The sequence below is a fragment of the Drosophila montana genome, unplaced genomic scaffold (assembly GCF_035044405.1).
Source record: "Drosophila montana isolate Dmon_TW-CO22-7 unplaced genomic scaffold, ASM3504440v1 contig_198_1, whole genome shotgun sequence".
NCBI lineage: Eukaryota > Metazoa > Arthropoda > Insecta > Diptera > Drosophilidae > Drosophila > Drosophila montana.
The window spans coordinates 1-9,846 of record NW_026996907.1 but is presented as its reverse complement, the minus strand read 5'-3'; the positions used below and the strand labels follow the sequence as shown (position 1 = coordinate 9,846).

The window sequence follows — 9,846 nt, the reverse complement described above, 5'->3', positions numbered from 1 at the left end:
AAGACCAAGTGGGTCGTAAAAGCGAGCAATTGCGGAGAGTATCGACCGTTTTGTCAGTCTGGAGGGCAAACTCAGTGGCGAGAAGGAGAAGGGGAAACAGTCTGAAGCGGGATCCCAAACGAGGCCTAACGTTTTCGTGATGTCACTGCCATCGTCAAACTTAAGCAGCGTTCCTCTATCCTCTTCCGGTATGTTTTGGAGTACAGCTGTGTCGCTAGAACACCATTTTCGCAGCCTAAAGTTCCCCTTGGCGAGTAGTCCTGATGTTTGATTCAATATCTCAATCGCTTCTTGAACACAGCTACCACCAGAAATGAGATCATCCACGTAGGCAGCGGGAGTCAATGCAAAGCAAAGCAATGCAGAAAGAGAGTGGGCAGCAGCTTACAAAGAGCGCGCAAAAACTATTTGCTCTTAGGCTGTAATTATGATTGTTATTTTCTGCTTGGATGATGTCCGCAGCCGTCGGTGTTGTCTCTGCTGTTACTTGACCAAACAGGAGACAGAAATAAATTTTGGGCTGATAAAGGAAAAGGTTGCACCCGTACCCACCAGAAGTTTTGCGAGGTTTCCCGAAACTGAATGAAATAAAAAGTATGGTAAGGGCGAAAATTGTCTTTCTTGAACTAAGTAATCCGTTTGAATTTTAACGCATTTGTTTAAAAGTTCAAGTCCTCCTCTATATTGTGTAATTCGTGTGATTTGTTCTGTTCAATGTTCCGCATGGATCCTCTAAAGATTCCTGTATTTGTATTTTCGTACCTTTCGTTACTTTGTAGGTTGTAGCGCTTCGATCGCTCGTCCCTAGGCATAGTTGCTGGCACGTTATTGTTTTGCTTGTGCTTGTAATTGTCTTTGTCGTTTGGTTTGGTTCTAAGCATAGTCTCTCTGTCCTCCGTGTCTTGGTTAGAATTTGTCATTATAACGGCTTGATTATTACATGTTCGACAGAGGGCCATGTTTCCTGTATGCTACTTGATTTATTTCTTGCCTCCATCTCTTTTCTTGAAAGTAAATCTCGCTATAATCTTTAATACTTGTCAAGAATGTATTTAAACAGGTATAAGCGAACAAATATTTATTTGTTCCAATAAGCATGGGCTTGGAAACTTTGGTTTCTGTTAGCTTGAACAGAGACAATATTATTTCGCATGCTGAGCTTGTATGGAAAATTGTTCATGTATTAGATTATGTAATACATTCAGAAGAGTGGGTAAATATGCGCTTTTTAATCCCCAATTGAGGGCCGCTCTTTGTAGCCATGTCCCCTTTCCTTCCTCATATAAAAAGTAGGGTTTCTTCCAAATTGGTAATGAATTTGCTTAGTGTCTTCGGGTAACCGTCGTGTGATAGTAAAAAACGAACCGCATCGGGCATTCTGAGTGGTTGTTTCTTGTAGTTCTTTGTTGAGGTCTTCCATAACGTCAGATTGGCTTGTACTGATTATAATCCTACTCCTAATGTTCGGGATAACGTTTTTGACTTTCCCAATACTAGACATCAAACTTTCGATTTAAAATGCCGTGCTTGTAATTACTTAAGGTTTTGGTTCTTATACTCCCGGGTGCTACACCCAGAGACCAGTAAAGGTATAAGATGGACTTCGCCCCTCAGAGGGAAATTCTATTGTATATTTCATTTATTGGTTTTATTAATTTATTTTTAATAATAAATTTTTTGTTGTATTTTCCCTTGTTTTATTTTATTATTTACTTATCATTACATTTGTGTGTTTCTTATTCTAACTTACAATGCCAAGCACAGAAAGTTAGTGCGTTTCACGTGAGTACCTGCGATGATGGGTCAATCTCACGGTATTCGAAAATAAAGCAAGCTGAAAGAATGCGTCGGCTAGCGCCCCTCCGGGACACTGCTTGCACAGTAAACCTTCGGTACCAATTGAATGCATGTTGGACAATACATTCCCTCATTGGTGGGAGGTGATGCCTTTCTAAGACCTTAATTGTACAATTTGGTTGAAACGCAACTCCACGTCGAGCAAAGCTCTACCCGCGATTTGGATATAAACCTCAGCCACCATACTCCATGAAGAGCCGCAACCATAAAGTCAAGACGGAACAAGTTCCGCGGGCTCTTGGCTACCAGTGGCACCAAATTTACTGACAGTTTTGGTCAACTGCCGAAGAATTCTACTTCCCATTTTAGTTTACCGCTAGACACAAAATGGGTGATCTTTTTCGCCGCTCCAATTGGCTGGATGTACAAATCTATCTTGGACAATCACTCAGTGTTATCACGTGAGGCTATAATCAAATTTGTGGGGCACATTGTGCCTTAAAGTCGACTTGACTAATGATTTACGAATTACGCAACATACCTTTCTATATCGGTCCATTGAACCCCAGTGCCGAGCACAGCAGGCTTCCTAGGTTCCTCTTTGGTCTTCGGAGTATCCAGAACCTTGTACCAAAGATGTCGGCTGCAAGAGTTTCCTGTCCCACGCTGCATTCCAGGTCCTACTATGTCAACGACACAAGTTTGGCTTAAATAACACTCAACACTACTAGTGGGTATTACCCGGCCTTACCTGTGGCAAATTTGGGCTCGAAATTTTGCATATTACTAATTTACCCAGATTGCGGTCGATCAAAAAAATCCCGAGACTTCGCCCGAACAACCTTTGACATCCATTTTTCATCTAGGAGAAGTGGGTTTTCCGAAAAGTGTGAAACACGTCACAAATTAATTTTCTTTGAGATAGTTGCAAACATCCAAAAGTTCGGACACTCAACTTTTGATCCGCATTTTACATTCAAGATTACATTCAAGAGGGGTAGACATTACGAAAAGTTTGAAACACCTCTCAGATCTTTGAAAATGAGCTTGGAGCGTAGTTTACCACTATAACGGTTGAAATTTCCAAAATCACTGAAACACATATTCACTAAATTCCTATATATGGCTTTGAAAATAAGTTTGAAGCCAATCGGACCAAACTTATAACTTTGCTCAAAAAATCATTGATCCGCATTATTTATTTATACCAAGGAGGAATGGATTTTCCAGAAAGTGTGAAACACTCCTCAAATGAGTTAAGCATATATCTTTGAAAATGAGTTTGAGGCCGATCGGATGGTAAACAAAAAAATGTCACATAAATGTTTTTCGTAATTTTCCTTATTTGCGGGTGGAGTTTCCCAAAACCCTTTCTTACGATGGGGGCTGTGCGTTGACCACCAATCAATCAGTCAGTTACGACTAACAGTTTTATATGTAATTATATATTTATATATGAATGAATGCATAATTAAATTACCAAATTACCAAACTAGATTGATCCCTTGCACACTGTCATATAGCTGGAAGCCATGTGTACTTACGCCAGATACGCGCAACAAACTAGAAAGTTTTCGGAAGTTCACAAGCCCGAAAATGTCGTTTGTACCTAACAAAATTTTAATAAAAAAATAAATTATGCTAGATTTTTAGCTTCCCTCTAGCTAGATGCATATAATGTGGTTTTCTTTTCAGAGGGCTTAGAACTAATGGCACTGAACTCACTCCTGGTTCCGGCTGTTAATTTATAACAATATTTTAAATGCACTGGATATGCGGTTTTGATATAGGTGAGAATGTGATAGTGATGAAGTCGATGATATGGTGAATGGGAAGATGGGGGATCGGGATATGTCGGATGGCTCTTTTTACCACTGAAGACGACCTCCATGAGACCTCCAACCCACAACCCAGAAATAAGCTGTTTGGCTGGCCAATAATGGTTTTTCGACTACACATTAGAAGCGATCTGGGTGGTGATCGGAACAGTCAAGCTTTTTACTTCTTATCAATTTCCTCAGTTTTATTTTAAGCTGCTTTAAGTGGGGCCACAATGGGATGACTCTAGATTAGATGTTTGTTTCATACACCTGTGGGTGTTTTAGTCCAAAAGAGTTGCCCCTGTCCTGTGTGACCAAAATTTATGGACGTATTTTTGTGTTTACTTTCGGCATAAAAAGAACATTAATCAAACTAACTACAGAGTCTTGAAAATTTAATTACGATAATATTCTTCCTCTTGGAAATTTTATAAGCCTTAGAAAAACATTATTCACCCGAACGGTAAGGATATAAAATGAAGTTGGAGGTGATAATTCAAAGTTCCCATGTAGAGATCTATGTGCGAAAGTATCTGGGCAAAATTATTTTCTTTAGTCTCCTGAAGGAACGGGCACCTTTAAGGTTGCTGGCGAGCCTGTTGGCGTGTGCGGCTAGTCGATTTTTGTTTAGTGCGCTGTGGGGATCTTCAGGGCTCTGTGAAGACACTGTTGCGCACGTCATATGGACTCTTTTTCGATAGTATGGAGCTGCCAAGCCCAAGATCTGTATAGTGCATCAATAGATGGGTGCTACAGCATATAAGCTAAGCATCTACAAGCAAGGGAAAGTTTTATGAAAAGGTTGAGGAGCAATTTTGGCTTAGCCAACTTTATTTGCCAGCGTAGAAAAATTTTATTGATGTGGCTGGCGAAAATTGAGCGCTTTGCAAAGGTGTAATCGGGTAATTTGTTTCGCTCATCTTCTAATTGTAAAGCATACTGAGATGTTTTTAGCTGGGCACACTCCTGCGATGCTGTAACTACTGAGAGTACTGCGGAAAAGAGCGGGAATAAAAATAGCCGTATTGGGGGATTGTTATGCCCTTACTCCAGATCGTGGTTGACCACCTTGTGAAGCTGCTCCGTGGTTCCTTGCCCAGCGAGGAATCAGCAATGATGGCCTGGAATTTGGCGCCAAGACTCCTTAAGTCATTCTACGACAAGTCTTCCCCAGACCTTAGATAGCGCAGGTTCTAGGATCGGCCGACATGACTCTGAGTCGTCCTCCAGCTTCTGCATTATAGGAAGCGCTTTTGGTGTACGATTGCACACTTAATCATATCCCGGGGCATTATTTGGCTTCAGGCGTTGAAACACTCTTTCCAGCTCCTATGTAGTAATTACGATTGAGGAAGTCATGCTAGGGTTCAGAGGATACATCGGCTATGGTCTTGACAATCTCTTCTTCTGTGTCGAAGCTGAAAGGCGTGAATCGCTCCTCTGGATGGGCCGCGAAGGTGACCGCCTACTTTATGTCCACTAGATTCCTTTACTTTCTTTTGAGGGGGTCTGCCTCAGGGGTTGGCGTTCTGTCCGGAAGACATGTAAGTCAGATGGTTTTCAAAATGTCTTGCCCATTGTTCCTATTTGGGGGAGGGTTTTTATTAGGGAGGGTGGTCCAAAAATACAAGATTAAGTAAGGCAGTTACTACTCAAAATAATTTTGACGACATTCACTTGTGCCTTAAAGCTGAACGATTATTCACACTCTCACAACATACTAATAGTAGACGACGACTTGAGAATGTTTGGCGAACACTTTTTACAAAATCTAATCCGACAAGACTAAAAATACACTGAACAGATCATCACCACGGACCTAAGACACATAGAGACATAACTTGCCATTGGACATAGCAGGTAATCCTGATTTTACGAATGGGAACAGTTCAAGTTCCATCAAGGCCAGCTAGTAGACTCTGTAAATAACCAGATGCAAATTACCACAAAAATTCAAGGCCATCTAAATGAAATCTGAAGCTCCTTAAATAGCATTCAGAAAACAGACGATATAAAAACCGAACAAAAGTACCAAACAACTTTAGCAAAATGGAAAAAAATAAACAGAATAATAATTTATATTTCGAATATTTAATACAAGCAATAACTCTATCAAAAATACACCTTATCAGCCCTACAATTCTTAATGACATTGTTGTAAATTAAATAAGATATGAATATCTCACTAATATTAGCGTAACATATATCATATCAAAAAATTCCAGAATGAAAACTTATTGTATTTTCTTATTGAATTCCAAAAACCTTAGTTTGCAGAAGAAATTAAGGTTTATCCAGGTTGCTTTCTAGGCCAATACTGAGCAGGTGCACTACTTTGGCGTCAAGACTATCGTTATAGAAATCCGTGACGGCCATAATTTTATTAAGGGGGAGCTTACACAAACAATTTAGAAAGTAACACAAAAGCGGACACGTACGCTGAAAACTTACTGATCGATGCAATATAGCTATTGACGAATTTTGACACTCGCATCGGAGCTAAGTCAGCATTCTGTAGGTGTCGCTGCTGTAGACCTTGAACTAAGTGGTAGAGATTAAAGTTATGATAACTTGTATATATGAAGCAGTCGACAGACCAAGATGCTCAATAAAGATTGACTTCAATATTTAACTCCGTTATTTAATTGTTTTATACTATACGAATACCTACATGCCAAATTTGGTGGCTGTAGCTCCAAAGACCTTAAAAATACATATGTATATGCTAAGATAAACATATTTTGATTACGATTTTTATCGATTTCATGGACTCGGGACAAGTTTAATGTAGAACAATTTATTTTGCATTATACAGCAGCGCTACCGTATTTTTGAAAACTTTCAATTCAAAAAAATTTATTAGTAAGTCGACTATATCGACAATATTCTCAATGATGCTCATTATTTATGATTTGTTTTTGAAACATGGCAAATAAAATGTTAACTTAATGTGTGCATAAAACGATGTGTATATGAATGTGGAAAAAGTATGTATATTAATAAACTAGTTTGCTAGGCAGAAGGTCATATATATAAACGTAATTTCAGCTCGTCATCCTAATCAAATTTATGTTTACTTACATGCCAGAAATGCGTCCTCATTCATAAGTGTACAATGATTTTTAAATTTTGAGTGTACAAACACTATAATGCATATTGATGCTCTAAGAGAAATATTTAACGTGAACTGAAAACTGAAAACCAAAAAAAAACTACCAAAGCTCATAACAAAATTTACTATTGAGGCTGTCAACATAATAAAAGTGCCACTTGATCTTTGCTTGGAATCTGTTTTATTCTCTGTATAAAATGAGGAAAATAATTCAAGCTCTAATTTTTTATGTTCTTTCACCGACACTTGCTGCATCTACTTATGACAACGTGAATTACCATAGCAATAAATTCATTGATTTACAAACTTCAAAACAAATATCGGGCACCAGTGCACCAAATTTTGTACGACTTGTGATTATGCGGTTAATATATGGCATTGCGTCTACCATTGGTATGGAAGATCGTCTGGAAGATACATTTAATGGAGCTTTTGTACCCCCCAGTGCTGAAAATGATCTTGGAATAGCTGACATTGGAGGAGATGGTGAAGGATTTCTAAGCAATATTTTTGAAGACGACTACTAGTTTTGATATTCAAGAACAAATTTACACTGGAATGAGTTTTATCAAAAATTCTTTGAACTTTCACTTATTGGTTACGAAAACTTTATAACGTCCATTTCAGCATGAGTACAAAAATAAAGATATATTTTTAATTAATTGCTTAAATGTTTATCTAACTTGAATATATATTTTAATACCAATGATCATTATTAAATTATGTGTGCTATTTTAATATATATATTAACATTTAAAAAAATCCAAGTGTTCAAATATGTCGTCGTCTTAAGGGAGGTGTGTGTTTTGTATATACATCATGACTGGTTTGTTATACCAGAATTAACTATTTCAATCGAGGAGTTCTTAACAGAATAACCGAGATCCTGTCTCGAATGTCAGGCAAGTAGTGGTGAATAATGTAGTATTAGTATTTGGCTTGTAATCTCTTTATTTAAAGCAGTTTTTAATGACTTACTAATTGAATGACTGTCCGCACAGTGACCACACCTTAAGAGCCACAAAGCTGAAATTCTTGCCCAAGCTTTCTTTTGGGTCATAAGTGAGCAGCAATAACCATTTCCTAGGAAATTACGTAAGGCAAATGGGAAAAGCGTTGTTTAAAGTGCGTAAAAAAAATAAAAAAGCAACACAGCCATTAACCATGCTTTGCTAATTTGACATCATGAGCCTATCCGGCTTAGGTGTCTGACCGTTGAGCGAACAAGCGGCAGATCGCCAGTTCAATTCCAGCAGCAAACCTCAATATATGTATACATATATGTATATATTTATACCCTGAACCCATTGAAAATGGGTAAAAAGGGTATAATTTATTTGTGCAAATGTATGTAACTGGCAAATGTATGTAATCAGACCCCATAAAGTATATATATTCTTGATCAATAGCCGAGTCGATCTAGCCATGTCCGTAAGTATAAACGTAAGGATCTCAGAACCTATAAGAGCTAGAGACTTGATGTTTTAGCTGTAGGTCCTCCTTGTGCCCGCAGATCGATATTTCCGATATTCGATAATTTGCCCCGTTTCCAAGTAATCGATATCAAAATCCTGCTTTTTGAGCAATTTCGGATAAATAATATGAGCTAGAGTCACCAAACTTGACATGTAGTATAGTATATATATATGTATAGTATATATATGTCAAGCATCTTTAATTTTTTACCTATCGCCACCTCCCCGCTACCGCCACAAAGCCATAAATCAAGTTAATAGTCCAATTTGTATTGCCCAACTCAATTTAAGCCACAATTTATATGCAATTGACTTTTTGAGAATACACAAATATTCTTTATTCTATTCTACAATAAGATGTACTGTCGAAAATTTCATTAAGATCGGTTAAGAAACACAAATATGATGTGCGCACCTGTTAGCAGAAGCTTGCGCAAATTCCAAGAATTTCTGTATACACGTACACACACACATTCATGCGCGCCTCCTTTGTATTCTATCAACAGAATTGCAAATGCGATTGTATTGTTTTCTGTGCTGCTATTTTAATTTTTTTTTCTTACTGAGACTCAGTTACTGGTGTGGCTGTTGAGCAGCAATTAATGTGTTCAGTTGCGAGTTCGAACCCTGCCAAGGGAACTTGATTAATTTATCTTTATTACTACTAAAGCAAGAGAGCGCGTAGCGCGAGCTGCATTTGGTATTGGAATAAGAGGGTTCAGAACCTCTAATCTAGAACCTCTTATTTGTTTTTTTTATATTAATTATCTACAAAGAAATGCATAAATACAACAATGTAACAAAAAATGAATGGTAGCTTAAAAATATTCACTAAAGTGTATTTGTTTAGGTCAGACAGGTCTCTATAAGATTGAGTAACGTAGTTGGTTAAGTGTCGGCAAACTGAGCACATGGTTGACGGCTCCAGCTTGAGAAGAAGAAAGACAAAATATTTGTTTAATTAAAATTAAATTTGACCTGACTGTTTTGACTTTTCCAATTTCGTTTGTAATTGAATAACAATAAGTAGGTTGTTTGAGGGAAGGGAACTTGTATGTTAGGCATTATTTATTTCATCCCGGCGAAGACGGGTAACTTTTTCTATGTACATGAGCCCGATTGCAAGGCATACCATTCAATCATTTCCATCTGTAATTCGTAAAATATACTAAGCCCAATCATCGAAAACATTAATGTTGATCTTTGTTTGCCCAAAGCACTGTTAGCGAATATTTTACCTTATTCCAATGCAATTGACCAAGGAGTATACCTTATTAGCAGTCAATCGAGAAAACAGATTATTATTATTTAAACAAATTCAAACCGAATCACAAAAGATCGAAACTCTTATCTCGAAATAACGGTATACGTTGCGAAGTATTGAACGAGTAAAAGACTATAGAAGAAGAGTATCTACTTGATTAGTAGTGTATTATAGAAGACTTAATACGAGTCTCTAAACTGAATATCTTGTAATGGTTATTGTAATCATCACAGAGAACACGTCAAAGACAGGTAATTTCTTCTATATATATAATATATAAAACATAGAATGGAGCTGTTGTTTGTATTTTATTATTTCTTTTTTATATGAAAAAGTTGATAGTGATGAAGCGGAACACTTGATTGCTTTTTTTTTATG

The 9,846-nt window shown here is 37.5% G+C and overlaps 1 long non-coding RNA gene across 1 annotated transcript; it reads left to right on the top strand.

Moving 5' to 3' along the window:
• Positions 1-6,424: 6,424 nt before the first annotated feature.
• LOC135426179 (uncharacterized) lies at positions 6,425-6,880 on the top strand. Its single transcript, XR_010435859.1, has 2 exons — positions 6,425-6,604; positions 6,666-6,880. It is a non-coding gene; the product is annotated as an uncharacterized LOC135426179 (long non-coding RNA).
• The last annotated feature ends 2,966 nt before the right edge of the window (positions 6,881-9,846 follow it).